Source organism: Aotus nancymaae, unplaced genomic scaffold (genome assembly GCF_030222135.1).
Source record: "Aotus nancymaae isolate 86718 unplaced genomic scaffold, 86718_ANA_hifiasm-v0.15.2.pri h1tg000088l, whole genome shotgun sequence".
NCBI lineage: Eukaryota > Metazoa > Chordata > Mammalia > Primates > Aotidae > Aotus > Aotus nancymaae.
Genome location: NW_026988503.1, coordinates 18,391,824 through 18,408,186, shown reverse-complemented (window position 1 = coordinate 18,408,186; position 16,363 = coordinate 18,391,824). Strand labels below are relative to the sequence as shown.

The following is a 16,363-nucleotide window of genomic DNA, read 5'->3' as shown; positions in this document are numbered from 1 at the left end:
TTGGTACAAAAATAATTGCTGTTTTTGCCATTAAAACTAATATTATAAAATTTATAGGAAAGCCACTGCCCTTTGAATATACTTTGCTATTCACTAGAGTGCTCTTGTGTCCAATTTTCTATACAGAAAATGCCTTTCTCTCCATCTCTACCTGACCAAAACTTCCTATCCCTCATTCTTTTTTCCCACAGATTAACCTTTTAATTATATATTTCTTAAAAAGTTGTCAGATTTCCATTTCTTTGGGAGATACATTCACCAGTGTGGTGTTTGATTCCACAGGGTAAACTTTCTTCAATTCCACAGGTTGAGCTTATTAAGAACTTCATACATATTAGAGAGATTGCCTTCACTGCTTTCTCATGTTTTCGAAAAGACACAGGCAGACTTGCTAGACTAAAGCGACGTCTTTAAAGGCATGTAACAAGAATATCCACACACTGATTGTAAAGAAGCCACTCAAAGTACCAATGACATCATCAACAGGCATACCTTGCCACTCCTTAAAAAAAATAGCTGAACACGTTAAAACTGATTCTGTAAAGAATGCATAATATATTGGAGTCACGATGGAAGTGTTGAGTATATCCAGGCCCTGTTTAGGTAATGAAGCTCTGTGCTCACACAGATGATAAGGCTCAGCAGCAGAACCCAGGCCAGGGGAAGCCGCAGCACAGGCTTCACAGCAAACAGCTCCTTGCCTATCCCTCATTTTCAAATGCAAGTATCACCACCACTTTAGTGGCTTTAGAGCTTTCTGCCTTCCTTAAGCATCTGTGGCTCTCAGCAGCTCTTTCCTTGTGGTGCTTGTCGCTTCCTACTTAATATCAGAACGATATTTAAGAACCAAACTTTTCTACTTCACAACTCTGTAACCTTAAGAGCCTTCTCCAAGTCTTTCCTTTTCATCTTCTCTTGGCACCAAAAATGGTATCATTCACAGGGTGCACATTATATCCATGTTAAATGAATACAAAGATAATTAATCATTTCTGGGCAGAGAAAGCAGGAAAAAGCTGCCTGAGAGGAGTCTATTCATCTGGCCTTGAGAAATGGGTAAGATTTGGATGGGCAGTGATGGCGAGGGGGCCGTTCAGCACTTGTGGGGTTGCACAGTGCAGGCATCTCCATTATTCAGGGCAAAGCACTGAGCAGGAAAGTGGTGAGGGAAAAGGTGTACAATGAGGGAAAAGGGGTCCTGTGGAGAAAACGAAGGAAAACACTTTTGGTCAGTCGGGAAAGATGAGAGTCAGATGTGAGGATCTGGGATAAAGTTTGTAATCTGTAGTCAAGTTCAAATGTTGCAGGTTTGTGCAGGATAGACTGTGTGGATGGAAAAAAGATTGGAGGCCTATCTTTTGGTTTAGTATGTTTTTATGAATTAACAAGGACAGAGCCACATTGGTGTGATGAAACTAAAAATAAAAGGAAATGGGCTAGTGCTCGTGTGACATTCAGTAGGAGTTGGTGGTAGGTGATTGCTTGGGGGAAGAGAAAAGTCTGGAGAAGTTGAAGTGAGGATGATCTTGCCATTAGGAGAAATAGAAAGCTTGCCAGGAGGCATTTGTTCTCTGGAAGGTGAAGATTTCTATCTCCAATAGGCTGATTTTAAAGCCATCATGGTAGAAATCAAAAAGGTGATGGAGAGGAATTAGTGCTCAGTGGGTTTTGAAAATCTTTTGTATTGACATTATGGTTGAATGGCAGGTAGTTTCAATTCATACACTCGACTCTCATGGTCGGTGTGCCTGGGAGTGGATTGCCAGTCAATGAGATAAAGTGGGAGAAGCTTAAACCATTTGTGATTATTCTTGGATATTGTCCAAGCCTTTCTATATTTCTTTAGCAGCTATATGCTGAGGGTGCTAAACCTGGACATACCCATCTTTATAAAGTCCACATGAAATAAAAACATGAAAAAAATTTCTTTCAACTTGGAAATAACAGGGCTACTGAGAGTCAGAAATTATTTCAATTCCTTTAAGCCTTAGCTTCCATAACTTAGGTCTTCTGCATTTGAGGAAGATGTATTACTTTGGGGTATTAAACATTTACAATGTAACTCTCATTTTAAAAACAAGTTCCCTTTGCCACTTTGGTTTTTTCCAGGAAGACACTCCTTAGGCATATTCATGGGGTGAGTTTCTCTTAATAAGCAGTAGCTTCACCAGAAATTTGCCTGAGCAGTCCCCAACTCTAATATTGAATAGTTAGTCCCTGCTGACTCTTATAAATCGTGACTTTAATGCATAAAACTGTTTTTTGGTGGTTTTGTTTTAACATTGTACTCATAAATGAAATAGTACTCAAAGTCTAATAATAAAGAATGTGAATTGGGAACTATCGCTTGACTTTCGAGCATGTATTCTTTTTATTAACAATTGAGAGAATACTTACTGATGAAGTCATTAAAAGAAAAATAATAAAATATTGAATTCATATTGTACCAATTATGTTACTATGTCATTTTTTAAATTTTTTTAGATGAGTTCAAAAATTTCATTTTTTTCTCTAAGAAATGACCTAACCAAATCTTTTTCTAAGACAAAAATGATTTTCAGATATTACCAAACACAAGTAAAATTCACATTTATTTTATTTTGTTGTAGAAGGATTTTTATTTGCTTATGTATTTTCTTCAAAAAATTTGAGGCAAATAGATCAAATTTAAAGACTTCTTTTCTTTTCTCTTCCCCTCCCTTCTTTCTTTATCTTTCTTTCTCTTTTTTTTAAAGACTTGGGAGTATCTGGACTATCTATGTGAGAAGTAGGACCAGATACTTTTGGAGTTGCTCGTATGCTCTGGGGGGAAGATGAAAAGTTCTTCATTTGAATTATTTGGTCCTTGCTCCTATAGTCAATTCAACGTGTAATTGTGGGCTCACTTGAGAACAGCAGATAATTTATTTTGATAAACCAGGGTCTGTAGGAAGCACAGAATACTTTCTCTTGCCTTTTAACACTTTAGGTCAAGAGACCGATGGTTTGGTAAGATCCTTGCCCTGGAAGTTAGTGACTTATGGGTCAATTCTGACCTAGATAGCATCTGAAGACCCTGAGGGGAGGATTCTCTTTCTCTGCTTCTGTTTCCTCTTCTGTAAGTCAAAGCGGTGGGATCCAATGATCTATGATCCTTTTTATTTTTACTTTTAAAGATTCTTTGAAGGTATAGTTTTCAGGATAGCTGGGAGTTTTCAAAATTATTCTTTCTTTCTTCCTTCCTCCCTCCCTCCCTCCCTTCCTTCCTTCCTTCCTTCATCCCTCCCTCCCTCCCTCCCTCCCTCCCTCCCTTCCTTCCTTCCTTCCTTCCTTCATCCCTCCCTCCCTCCCTCCTTCCTTCATCCCTCCCTCCCTCCCTCCCTCCCTCCTTCTTACAATAAAGCAACAGCTCAGAGCTCATTCTGAGGAAAGAGGCTAGATATTTCCAGGGAAAGCAAGTTTCAGAGTCTACTCTGAAAAATCTGTATAGACACAGCAGTTTGATCCATGTCATTGCAAACCTTGCTAAAATTTATGAGGAGAGGAAAATGATCAGCCAGGAAGCTCCTTCTAGGTTTATTTCTTAGTGTTTATATGTAAATGTACATTTTAAACTTAATATTAACATTCAGAATCTAGATTCATACCTGGCAAAGAATATTGCCACAATTAGCTAGTTATTTTCATATCACAGAGAGATGGAAAACTTTCTTCTCTTAGTGTTTACTGTTTTTACAGATGGCAGCTACTGGAATTTTGAAGTGGGTCAAACTGCTTTTAACCTGGCTACCATTACCCAATTTTATCAATTCTTCATTTTCTATTAGCAGAAAATCTGTTTCATGACTTCAATATATAAAAGATCACAAAGCAGCCTGAAGCAGATGAATATTGAACTAGTCAAACACATGCTGCTGAGAATTCGAATAGCTTGCGTTTTTGCTCTGGGACTAGGCCAGGAGAATGTCGTGGCTGTTCATACCTAACTTACCTTTCTCGATCTACTTCACCTGCTTCCATTTTTTTGTTTAGTAAACGTGTGCTTTCTATTAGATTGTTTTATCCCCTTAACCTTCATAAATGACAATTAAGTCCATCTAGTCTGTCAATAGCATGTCATTTATTTGTTGCTACAGCTGAGCCTAACCTTCATTGATTTTATTGGAGTAATTTGCTGGAAATGATTTTTTAATGTTAGATTTATTGCCTAGGCACTTCATTGTCAGATAATTGAAGTAAATTGTATTTTTTTTTTTCAAACCAAATGCAAGAAGTGCGGGAAAGAGATATATTATTTTGAATAATTATTTCCTATTGGGGTAGAGAGACATTACATGTGATGTCATGCATGCACTTTTAAAATTTGCAAACATCGATTGTTTTTGAGTCCTGCACATTTTCTCCCTTTTTGGTTTTTCCTTAAGAATAGCTGAGGTAGAAATAGGAGTTGGTAATGAATTACATTAAAAAATGATGTTGCAAATTAGATTAGATATATACATAAAATCTATCAAGTAGCTACACCACCACCTCTTACATAATGGGCCTTCCTATTTTGATTTAACTGGAGGTTAAATTATAAATATGCTGATGTTGCATAACTAATCTTGGCTTTTACAAGGTATTGTCTTATTCCCTCAATATCAGTGTTAACAAGGCTTGTTTATGTTGTGCTTTTTGTTCTCCAGAAATTTTGATTGTCTGCCCAGATGATAATGAGTATTTCAGTCCCTAAATGAGACTGTCTTGGTATTTGTTTATTCCAGTGGTGTTAGAGATGGCAATAATATGGCCATCCCTCACACCGTTTGGTTTTGTACTATATTTATACAGTGGAGGAGATACTGATATTTGAAAAAGTATTTACATTTGGAAAAGTGCTGTGAATATAGACTTTTCCCTTGCTGTGCTGTTGTATCCCAGTGTTAGCAGGGACAAGTCAGGAAAGGTTTGCCAGCAAAGCTGATGCTCTTGTTAATCAGAAAATGGACTTGGTTTGACATAAAGGAGATCAACCTTTGAACTCAACTTTAGACACTAGCAAATGAAGCGTGCTACTATCCACACCCTAAATGGTCATGCAGTTTTGAGTAGGAAGGTTTCCAACATATTGAAACTAGTTAAGGAAAAGTGGACAGAACTTGAGTCTTATTGCTTCAAGAACTTTTTGGTTTTTTTTCCTCCCATGTGAGCAGAATCAAAGAAAATCATCTTGTAATCAAAGGCAGAAAGAGCACTCGACCCAAATTCTCTAGTAATCTGTTCTAATGGCTGTGATTTCTCCATGCATTCATAATTGTGTTGAAGCAAAAGAAAAATAAAGTAAAATTATAATTTTTCAGGATTTTAAAACAACATATTTTACATAGTTTAAAGATTTTTGGAAATGATAGCCCTATTGTCAGTTTATAAACGAAAACGATAACAATTTGAATGGATATTGGCAATGCAATGGTTCTCACTCACATTGCTGATGACTTACTCTCCTGTCATATACTTTAATGTGAACTTAACATCAGCTTTAATGAAGAACAGATAGATTATCACATCACCAGGGTTTTTTTTTTTAAAGTTCAAACTTGCTGCATCCGGAAAGGCAGTTATACATAGGCTTAGGAATAATCATTCCAAAGAATATTCCTGGAATGAACTTCAGTAAAAGTAGAATCTGCTTCCAAATTAGGAGTCCAGTGTAATAATTTCAGAGTAAAGACAGTAGGCAGCCAACAGTGTCCTTCTCAATTGATTGTACCCTGAGATTCAATTTTAATTTGAGCAGAAATTGTGGGGGAAAAAGAGCTGTAAAGACTGAGAGAAAAACTTCTGGCTTTAAAATTGTCATGTCTCTTTTCTGTCTCTGTTCCTGTCACTATTATTGATATAAAGAATCCATCAACATATTTTTATGGGTGATTAAGAAAGGCTGACCTTTCTTTTGCAGGTACAAATAGGTAGTTCTTCAGAGGCTATAACTGAATGACAAGATAATTCTGTCCATTTAATATTGAAGTGATGTTGATAGTATCATTCTTCTCGTGTTGGAAACAGGACAGTGTAGAGGCCTTTTCTGCCTCAGCCTGTTCTGCCCTGGGTGATGGATTTTTCCTCTGACTAATCGCTGTCACATTAACCCACACTATTTCATCCTTCAGAGCTGTCAAGATAATGACGATAATCCAAGTGGCTCATTGTAGGTAAAGGAAATTATATGAGCAAAGTAATATCATAAAACAGTGTTTAAATATTTTAATTTCATTTGTCAGGGCAGTCCCAACACTTCATTACACATATAACCATCTCTCATCAGTGGAATTAGTGCATTATTCATTACTGTTAATTATTTTCACATAATGGCTGCCCTGATATATTTAACCTCCACATTATATCTCAGATAATGGGTCTGTAAAATTGAATTGTGTGAAGAGTGGAGTTCTAAAGCTCATTTGCAGAACATCAAAGAACAAAGAAGAGGAAAAGAATTCTAAATGGGACATTTTGCCCAGCTGGGGCCAAACATTTGTTTCTGTCTGATTTGCATATAGAAAATAGGTGGTGTAGAAGTGGCTTAACACTATATAGGCTGTCTGCTCCTATTACGCAACCAATTAGGATTTGTTGATAACACCCACATCAGAAGCAACTTGAGAATTATAACATGGAAAATGAAATAGTTCAGAGAATACTCTACATAATATATACAAAATAGAATTTCCTTTTTGAGACAAATGTAATGGGCAAAGAGAGAGAGAGAGAAGGAAATGATACTATCAAATTTTAATTAATTTTTTATTTTATGAATAACTTTAATAATAGACACTAAGTTTTGAAAAGTAGTAAAATGTAAGAATAACCATAAAAGTCCATTTAGCTTTTAGTCACTCGTTCCTATCATGGCTAGTACAAAATTTGCCGCTAGTATTTATGATGATACTTTCTCAGTAACTTAAAGTCTTTCAACATTCATGCAAACAAAGCATCACTTTAGAATTGCTGGCATTCTATGCATACAGGCCAGGTTTTTGCAATTTTATTCTTCATGATTTTGCGTTACTATTCTTTTATAGAGCATTTTACAATCTTAGTGATCCGATTAGCAATGTCTAAATATATCTGTATCCAAGTATATTTTCTTTACAGTTTTTCAGTGTAGTTAAGTGAAACAAAAACCAACTGAAATTGGTAGATTCTGAGTCAGAATCTCCTGAGGGTGAGACTTAGACATGCATATATTTTGAAAGTGCTGCAAGAAATTCTCAGGGACTTCCTGTGTGCAGACTCTTGGTTTTAGAGGTTAGGGGAATGTGAAGCTCCTCTCAGGCTTGTAGCCTCCCTTTATTGTTTTTGAATGACTCCCTAGTTTTTGTGTTTTTAAAAATATTTTCCTTTAAAAATTAAAAAAAAAAGTTTAATGTCTGTGGGTACGTAGTGGTTGTATATATTTATGGGGTACATGAGATGTTTTGATAGAGGCATGCAATGCGTAATAATCACATCATGGAGAATGGGGTATCCATCCCCTCAAGCATTTATCCTCTGGGTTACAAACAACTGTTGTGTTTTTAAAACATGTTGTAAAATTAATTTTTAAAACAATAAATTTATTATGCATGTCTGAGGTTTATAACATGATATTATTGGATACATACAGGTAGTAGAATGGTCACTATAGTGAAACAAAATAACATATCTCTCATCTCACATAGTTTTTTTTTGACAAGAGCAGCTAAAATCTATGTAACAAAAATTGTTAATCCAATACGATTTTATTTTATTAATAACTGTAGTCTTCATGTTGTATGTTAGATGATTAGACTTGCTCATCCTACATATCTGCTACTTCATGTACTTTGACCTACATCACCATCTTCGCTCTCCAACCTCCTAGCATTGATTACCACTGTTTTATTCTCTGTCTTTATACATTTGACTTTTTTGTTTATTTGTTTGCACTGATAAGTGAGATCGTGCAATACTTTTCTTTCTTGTCTGGCTTATTCACTTAGCATAATGTCTTACAGGTTCATCCATGTGGCAAATGGCAGGATCTCATTCTTTTAAAAGCTGACAGACTCTTAGATTGTTTTCACATCTTGGCTATTGTGAATAATGCTGAAGTAAACATGGCAGTGCAAATGTCTTTACGAGGGAGTGATTTCATCTCCTTTGGGTGTATACCTAAAAGAAGGATTGCTGGGTCATAAGTAATTCTATTTACCATTTCTTTAGGAACCTCTATACTGTTTTCTATAAAGGCAGCACCAATCTACATTCCCAGCAACAGTGTGCCAGGGTTCCCTTTTCTCCACACCCATGCATACATTTATCTCTTGTCTTTTTGATAATAGCTATCTTAATGGGTGTGAAGTGATATCTCATTGTGATTTTAACTTTCATTTCTCTTAATGATTAATGATATTGGGCACCTTATAATATACCTATTGGATACTTTTACATGTTCTTTGTAGAAATGCCTGTTCAGGTGCTTTGGCTATTTTTCAAAATTTTTTTATTTCCATAGGTTATTGGGGAACAGGTGGTGTTTGGTTACATGAGTGAGTTCTTCAGTAGTGACTTGTGAGATGTGGGTGCATCCATCACCTAAGCAGTATACACTGCACTCAATTTGTAGTCCTTTATTCCTCACCCCCTTCCCACCCTTTTCCCCAGAGTCCCCAAAGTCCATTGTGTCATTCTTATGCCTTTGCATCCTCATAGCTTAGCATCCTACCTACTAGTGAGAATATATGATGTTTGGTTTTCCATTTCTGAGTTACTTCACTTAGAATAAGAGTCTCCAATCTCATCTAGGTTGCTGTGAAGGCCATTAATACATTACTTTTCATGGCTGAGTAGTATAGCATTGTCTATGTATATACCACAGTTTCTTTATCCACTCGTTGATTGATGGGCGTTTGGGTTGGTTCCACATTTTTGCAATCATGAGTTGTGCTGCTGTAAACATGTGTGTGCAAGTATCTTTTTCGTATAATGACTTCTTTTCCTCTGGGTAGATACCAGTAGTTGAATTGCTGGATCAAATGGTAGTTCCACTTTTAGTTCTCTAAGGAATCTCCACACTGTTTTCCATAGTGGTTGTAGTGGTTTACACTCCCACCAGCAGTGTAAAAGTGTTTCTATTTACCACATCCATGCCAATATCTATTATTTTTTGATTTTTTGTTATAGCCATTCTAGTAGGAGTAAGGTGGTATCACATTGTGGTTTTGATTTGCATTTCCCTAATCATTAGTGATGTTGAACATTGTTTCATATGTTTGTTAGCCATTTGTACATCTTCTTTTGAGACTTGTCTATTCATGTCTTAGTCCACTTTTTGATGAGATTGTTTGTTTTTTCTTACTAATTTGTTTGAGTTCATTGTAGATTCTGGATGCTAGTACTTTGTCAGATGTAAAGATTGTGAAGATTTTCCCCCACTCTGTGGGTTGTCTGTTTACTCTGCTGCCTGTTTCTTTTACTGTGCAAAAGCTCTTTAGTTTAATTAAGTCCCAGCTCTTTATCTTTACTTTTATTGCATTTGCTTTTGGGTTCTTGGTCATGAAATCCTTGCTTAGGCCAATGCCTAGAAAGGTTTTTCCAATGTTATCTTCTAGATTTTTTTTTTTTTTTTTGAGATGGAGTCTTGCTCTGTCACCCAGGCTGGAGTGCAGTGGTATGATCTTGGCTCACTGCAACCTCTATATCTTAGGTTCAAGCAATTATCGTGCCTCACCCTCCCAAGTAGTTGGGATTATAGGCATGCACGACCATGCCTGGCTAATTTTTGTATTTTTGGTATAGATGGGGTTTTACCATGTTGATCAGGCTGGTCTTGAAGTCCTGATCTCAAGTGATCCCCCTGCTTCGGCCTCCCAAAGTGCTAGGATTACAGACATGAGGTACTGCGCCTGGCCATCTTCTATATTTTTTTTATAGTTCTAGGTCTTAGATTTAAGTCCTTGATCCATCTTGAGTTGAGTTTTGTATAAAGGGAGAGATGAAGATTTAGCTTTTTTCTCCTACATGTGGCTTGCTGATTATCCCAGTACCATTTGTTTAATAGGATGTCCTTTCCCCACTTTATGATTTTGTTTGCTTTGTCAAAGATCAGTTGGCTGTAAGTAATTGGATTTATTTCTGGGTTTTCTATGCTGTTCCATTGGTCAATGTGCCTATTTTGTATAGTAGTACTATGCTGTTTTGGTGACTACATGGTCTTATAGTATAGTTTGAAATTAGGTAATGTGATGCCTCTAGATTTGTTCTTTTTGCTTATTCTTGCTTTGGCTATGCAGGCTCTTTTATGGTTCTATATGAATTTTAGGATTGTTTTTTCTAGTTCTGTGATAAATGATAGTGGTATTTTGATGAGAATTGTGTTGAATTTTAGATTGCTTTTGGTAGTATGGTCATTTTCACAATATTGTTTCTACCCATCCATGAGCATGGGATGTGTTTCCATTTGTTTGTGTCATCTGTGATTTATTTCAGCAGTGTTTTGAGTTTTCCTTGCAGAGGTGTTTCACCTCCTTGGTTAGATATATTCCTAAGTATTTTATTTCATTTTTTGCAGCTATTGTAAAAGGGGTTGAGTTCTTGATTTGATTCTCAGCTTGGTCGCTGTTGGTGTACAGCAGAGCTAGTGATTTGTATACATTAATTTTCTATTCGGAAACTTTGCTGAATTCTTTTATTAGTTCTAGGAGCTTTTTGAAGGAGTCTTTAAAGTTTACTAGGCATACAATTATATCACCGGCAAACAGCAGAGTTTGACTTTTTCTTTACTGATTTGGATGCTGTTTATCTCTTTCTCTTGTCTGATTGCTCTGGCTAGGACTTCCAGACTATGTCGAAGAAAAGTGGTAAGAGTGGCATCCTTGTCTTGTTCTGGTTCTCAGTGGGAAGGCTTTCAACTTCTCCCCATTCAGTATTATACTGAATACTTGGCTGTGGGTTAGTCATAGATGGCTTTTACTACATTGAGGTATGTCCCTCATGTGCTGATTTTGCTGAGAGTCTTAATCAAAAAGGGATGCTGAATTTTGTTGAATGCTTTTTCTGTGTCTATTGAGATGATTGTGTAATTTTTGTTTTTAATTCTATTTATGTGGTGTATCACATTTATTGATTTGTATATGTTAAACCATCCCTGCATCCCTGATATGAAACCCACTTGATCATGATGGATTATCTTTTGGATATGTTGTTGGATTTGGTTGGCTAGTATTTTGTTAAGAATTTTTGCATCTACATCAGGGATATTGGTCTGCCTTAAAAAATTTTTTTTTTTGATTATTTACTTTCTTGGTGTTAGTATTAAGGTGATACTGGCTTCACTGGATGATTTAGGGAGGATTCTCTCTTTCTGTTCTTGTGGAATAGTGTCAGTAGGATTGGTACCAATTCTTCTTTGAATGTCTTGTAGAATTCAGCTGTGAATCCATCTGGTCCTGGACATTTTTTTATTGGTAATTTTTAAAATGCCATTTCAATCTTGCTGCTTATTATTAGTCTATTCATGGTATCTAATTCTTTCTGATTTAAGCTAGCAGGATTGTATGTTTTTAGGAATTTAGTAATCTCCTCTAGATTTTCTAGTTTATACATGTAAAGGTATTCAAAGCAGCCTTGAATAATCTTTTGTATTTTGTAGTATCAGTTGTAATATCTCCTCTTTCATTTCTAACTGAGCTTATTTGGATTTCCTCTTTTCTTTTTTTTGGGTTAATCTTGCTCATGATCTATCACTTTTATTTATCTTTTCAAAGAAGCAGTTTTTGTTTTCTTTATTTTTTGTTTTTGTTTTTGGCTTCAATTTCATTTAGTCCTGCTCTAATCTTGGTTATTTCCTTTCTTCTGCTGAATTTGGGTTTGGTTTGTCTTTGGTTCTGTAGTTTCTTCAGGTGTGATCTTAGCTTGTCTGTTTGTGGTCTTTCAGTCTTTTTGATGTAGGCATTTAGGGCTATAAACATTCCTTTTAGCATCACTTTTGCTGTATCTCAGAGATTTTGATAGGTTGTGTTACTGTTGTCATTCAGTTCAAAGAATTTTTAAATTTTCATCTTGATTTCATTATTGACTCAATGATCATTCAGGAGCAGGTTATTTCATTTCCATGTATTTGCAGGGTTTTGAAGGTTCCTTTTAGAGTTGATTTTCAGTTTTATTCCACTGTGGTCTAAGAGAGTGCTTGATATAATTTCGATTTTCTTAAATATATTGAGGCTTATTTTGTGGCCTATCATATGGTCTATCTTTGAAAAAGTTCCAGGCATGATGAATAGAATGTATATTCTGTGGTTGTTGGGTGGAATGTTCTGTAAATATCTGTTAAGTCCGTTTGTTCTAGGGTGTAGTTTAAATCCATTGTTTCTTTGTTGACTTTCTGTCTTGGTGACCTGTCTAGTGCTGTCAGTGGAGTATTGAAGTGCCCCACTATTATTGCATTGCTGTATATCGCATGTCTTAGGTCTATTAGTAATTGTTTTATAAATTTGATGCCTCCTTGATTAGCTTAATAATTGACCTTCTGATTTCTTTTTCAGGTAAATCAGGGATTTCTTTTTGGCTTGGATCAATTTCTGGTAAGCTAGTGTGATTTTTGTGGGAGTGTTAAAGAACTTTGTTTTGTCATATTACCAGAGTTGGTTTTCTGGTTCTTTTTCATTTGGGTAGGCTCTGTCAGAGAGAAGGTCTAGGGCTCAAGGCTGTTCAGATTCTTTTGTCCCATGGCGTGTTCCCTTGATATAGCACTTTTCCCATTTTCCTAGGGATATGGCTTTCTCAGAGCCAAGCTGTAGCGATTGTTATCTCTCTTCAGAATCTAGCCACTTATCAGGTCTACCAGGCTCCAGGCTGGTACTGGGGGTTGTCTGCGCACATTCCGGTGATGTGAATCATCTGTGGATCTCTTAGCCATGATACCAGCACCTGCTTCAGTGGAGGTGGCAGGGGTTTGAAATGGACTCTGTGAGGGTCCTTAGTTTTGATTAACTATTTTTGTGCTGGTTGGCCTCCTACCAGGAGGTGGTGCCTTCAAGAGAGCATCTGCTGTGGTAGTATGGGAGAATCAGGTGGTGGGCAGGACCCTAGAACTCCCAAGAATGTGTGTCCTTTGTCTTCAGCTACCAGAAAGGGTAGGGAAGAACCATCAGGTAGGGGCAGGACTAGGCATGTCTGAGCTCAGTCTTGCCTTGGGCAGGTCTTCCTGTGGCTGCTTTGGGGGATGGGGATGTGGTTTGAGGTCAATGGAGTTATATTCCTAAGTGGATTATGGCTGCCTCTGCTGTGTCATGCAGGTTGTCAGGGAAGTGGGGAAAAGGTGACAGTTGATAGGCCTCACACAGCTTCCACAAAACCCAGAAGGCAAGTCTCACTCCCACCATGCCCCCCACAACAGCACTAAGTCTGTTTCCAGGCAATGGGTGAGCAGGGCTGATAACTTGCCCCCAGGCTACCAGCCTCCCAACTGCAAAAGCAAGTAGGGCTTTTGTTCTTCCCTGCCTGTGGAGTTGGCACAGAAGATTCACACCTTCCCCCAAGTTCTGGCCGGGAGACTTCTCATTCGGTTGGAATTGTTACAAAGTTCAGCTGGAGGTTTCCTTCTCTCTGTGCCTTTTTCTCAATTCCACTGACTGCCCTCCCCAGGTACCCCTGTGAGACAAGTCAGAAATGGCTTCCCTAGGAATCCAGAGATCCCACAGGGCTTTTCTCACTGCTTCCTCTTCTCCTGTATTTTACTCAGCTCTCCAAATTGACTCAGCTCCAGGTAAGGTCAGAATCTTCTCCTGTGATCTAGATCTTCAAGTTCCCGAGTGAGGATGTGTGTTTGGGGGCAGACAATCCCCCTTTCCCACTTCCACAATTTGGGCACTCATAGTATTTGGTGTGTCTCCCAGATCCTGCAGGAGCAATCTGCTTCCTTCAGAGGGTGTGTGGGTTCTCTTGGCTTTCCTGAATTATTCCTGCAGTAGTTCCGGAGCAAAAGTTCATGATGTGAGACTCCACATGCTGCTCTGTCCATCTGAGTGGGAGCTGAAATCTAGTCCTGCCTCCAGTCTGCCATAATCCTCCTTTGTCTATTTTTTAATTTAGTTATTTGTTTTTCTGCTATTAGGTTGTAAGTGTTCTTTATAAATTTCAGTTATTAACTCCTCATTAGATACGTAGTTTGCAAATATTTTTTTCCAGTTCATAGTTGCCTTTTCATTTTGCTGATTGTTTCTTTTGTTATACAGAAGTGTTTTAGTTTGATATAGTACCATTCATTTCTTTTTTCTTTTGTAGCCTGAGCTTTTGTTGTGATAGCCAAAAAATTATCGTCAAGGCCAATGTCAAGGAGCTTTTCCCCTGTTCTCTACAAAGAATTTTGTGGTTTCAGGTCTTACATTTAGGTCTTTTACCCATTTTGAGTTGACTTTTGTGTTTAGGGTATTATAAGAGACCAATTCTTTTGCATGCAGAAAAAGAATTTTTTTCCCAGTACCATATTTATGAAAGTATCCATTCTCCATTGTGTCCTCCTGGTGCTTTTGGTGACAACTAATTTTATCAAAAATTAGTTGAATGTATATGTTTGAACTTATTTCTGGGCTCTCTCTTCTGTTCCATTAATCCATGTTTCTATTTTTATGCCAGCATGAAACTGTTTTGATTATTATAGCTTTGTAGTGTAATTTTAAATCAGTAAGCATTATGCTTTCAATTTTATCTTTCTTATCATTGACTTCAACTATTCCAGATTTTTTGTGATTCCATATACAGTTTAGGATTTTTTTTCTATTGCTGTGAGAAATGCATTGGAGTTTTTAATGGTAAAGGATCATGGTTTACAATATTTTTAAATTAAATTTTAAATAAATTTTTGACAAATAATTGTGTGTATTTGTGGGGTGCAATGTGATGTTTTGATCTACGTATACATGATAGATTCAATCAAACTAACATATCCATCACCTCACCAACTTATCATTTTTGTGGTGAGGATATTAAAAATCTGGTCTTTTAACTATTCTGAAATATGTAATACATTATTATTAACTGTGGTCACCATGCAGTGCAATAGAGCCCTAAAATTTATTCCTCTAGTCTAACCGAAGCTTTGTACCCTTTGATCAAGATTATCCCTTTGCCTCTTCTTTTGCCTCCTTCTACAAACCTCTGGTAACCACCTTCTACTCTCTGTTTCTATGAGGGCAACTGTTTTAGATTCCACATGTAAGTGGCTAATACAGTATTTGCCTTTCTGTATCTGACTTACCTTACTTAGCATCATGTTTTCTGTATTCATTCATGTTGTTGTGAATGACAGAATTCCCCCTTCCTTTTTTTTAAGGCTTTGTAGTATCCCAAACACTATATTCACATATGTAAAATATTTTTTATCCATTCATTTGTTTTTGAACACTAAGATTGCTTCAATATCTCTGCTACCGTGAGCAATGCTGAAATAAACACAGGAGTGCAGATATCCCTTTGACATAGTAATGTTAATTTCTTTATATACTAAAAAGTGGAATTGCTGTATCACCTGGTAGGTTTTTTTTTTGGAACTTTCACACTGTTTTCCATAATGGTTATACTAATTTACATTTTCACCAACAGTGTACAAGGGTTCCCTTTTTTCCACATTCTTGTCAACACTTGTTATTATTCATTTTCTTCATGACAGCCATTCTAATAGGTGCGAGGTGACATCTCATGGTGATTTTAATTTACATTTCCTTGCTGATTAGAGATGGCAAGCATTTTTCCATACATCCATTGGATATTTGTATTTATTCTTTTGAGAAACGTTTGTTCAGATTCTTTGCTCATTTTTAAATTGGGTTGTTTTCTTGCTGTTGAGTTGTTTGAGTTCTTTATATATTTTGGATATGCCAGCTATATGGTTTGCAAATACTTTCTCTCCTTTTGTGAGATATCTCTTCACTTTCTTAATTGTTTTCTTTGTGGTGCAGAAGCTTTTTAGTTAGATGCAATTAGGTTTGCCTATCTTTGCTTTTATTGCCTGTGCTTTTGGAATCCTATTTCAAAAGTCATTTCCCAGACTAATGTTGGGGAGATTTTTCTTTATGTTTTCTTTCAATAGCTGTAGTCTTACATCTTACACTTAAAGCTTTTGTCTGAGTTGAGTTTTGTATATAGGTTAGTTAAGAGTCTGGTTTTACTCTTCTCCATGTGGATGTCCAGTTTTCCCAACATTATTTATTGAAGAGATGGTCTTTTCCTCATTGTGTACTCTTGGCATAGTTTACCAAAAAATCAATTGACTGTAAATAGTTCTGTTTAGTTTCCTGCTTTCTCTACTGTTTTGTTGGTTGATGTGTGTGTTCTTATGCCAGTATTATGCTGTTTTGATTGCAGTAGATTTATAATCTATTTT

At 36.6% G+C, this 16,363-nt stretch overlaps 1 pseudogene; it reads right to left on the bottom strand.

Annotated features, from left to right (window-relative positions):
* Positions 1–215: 215 nt before the first annotated feature.
* LOC105712337 (magnesium transporter NIPA2-like) overlaps positions 216–16,363 on the bottom strand; it is a 41,964-nt pseudogene continuing 25,816 nt past the window's right edge.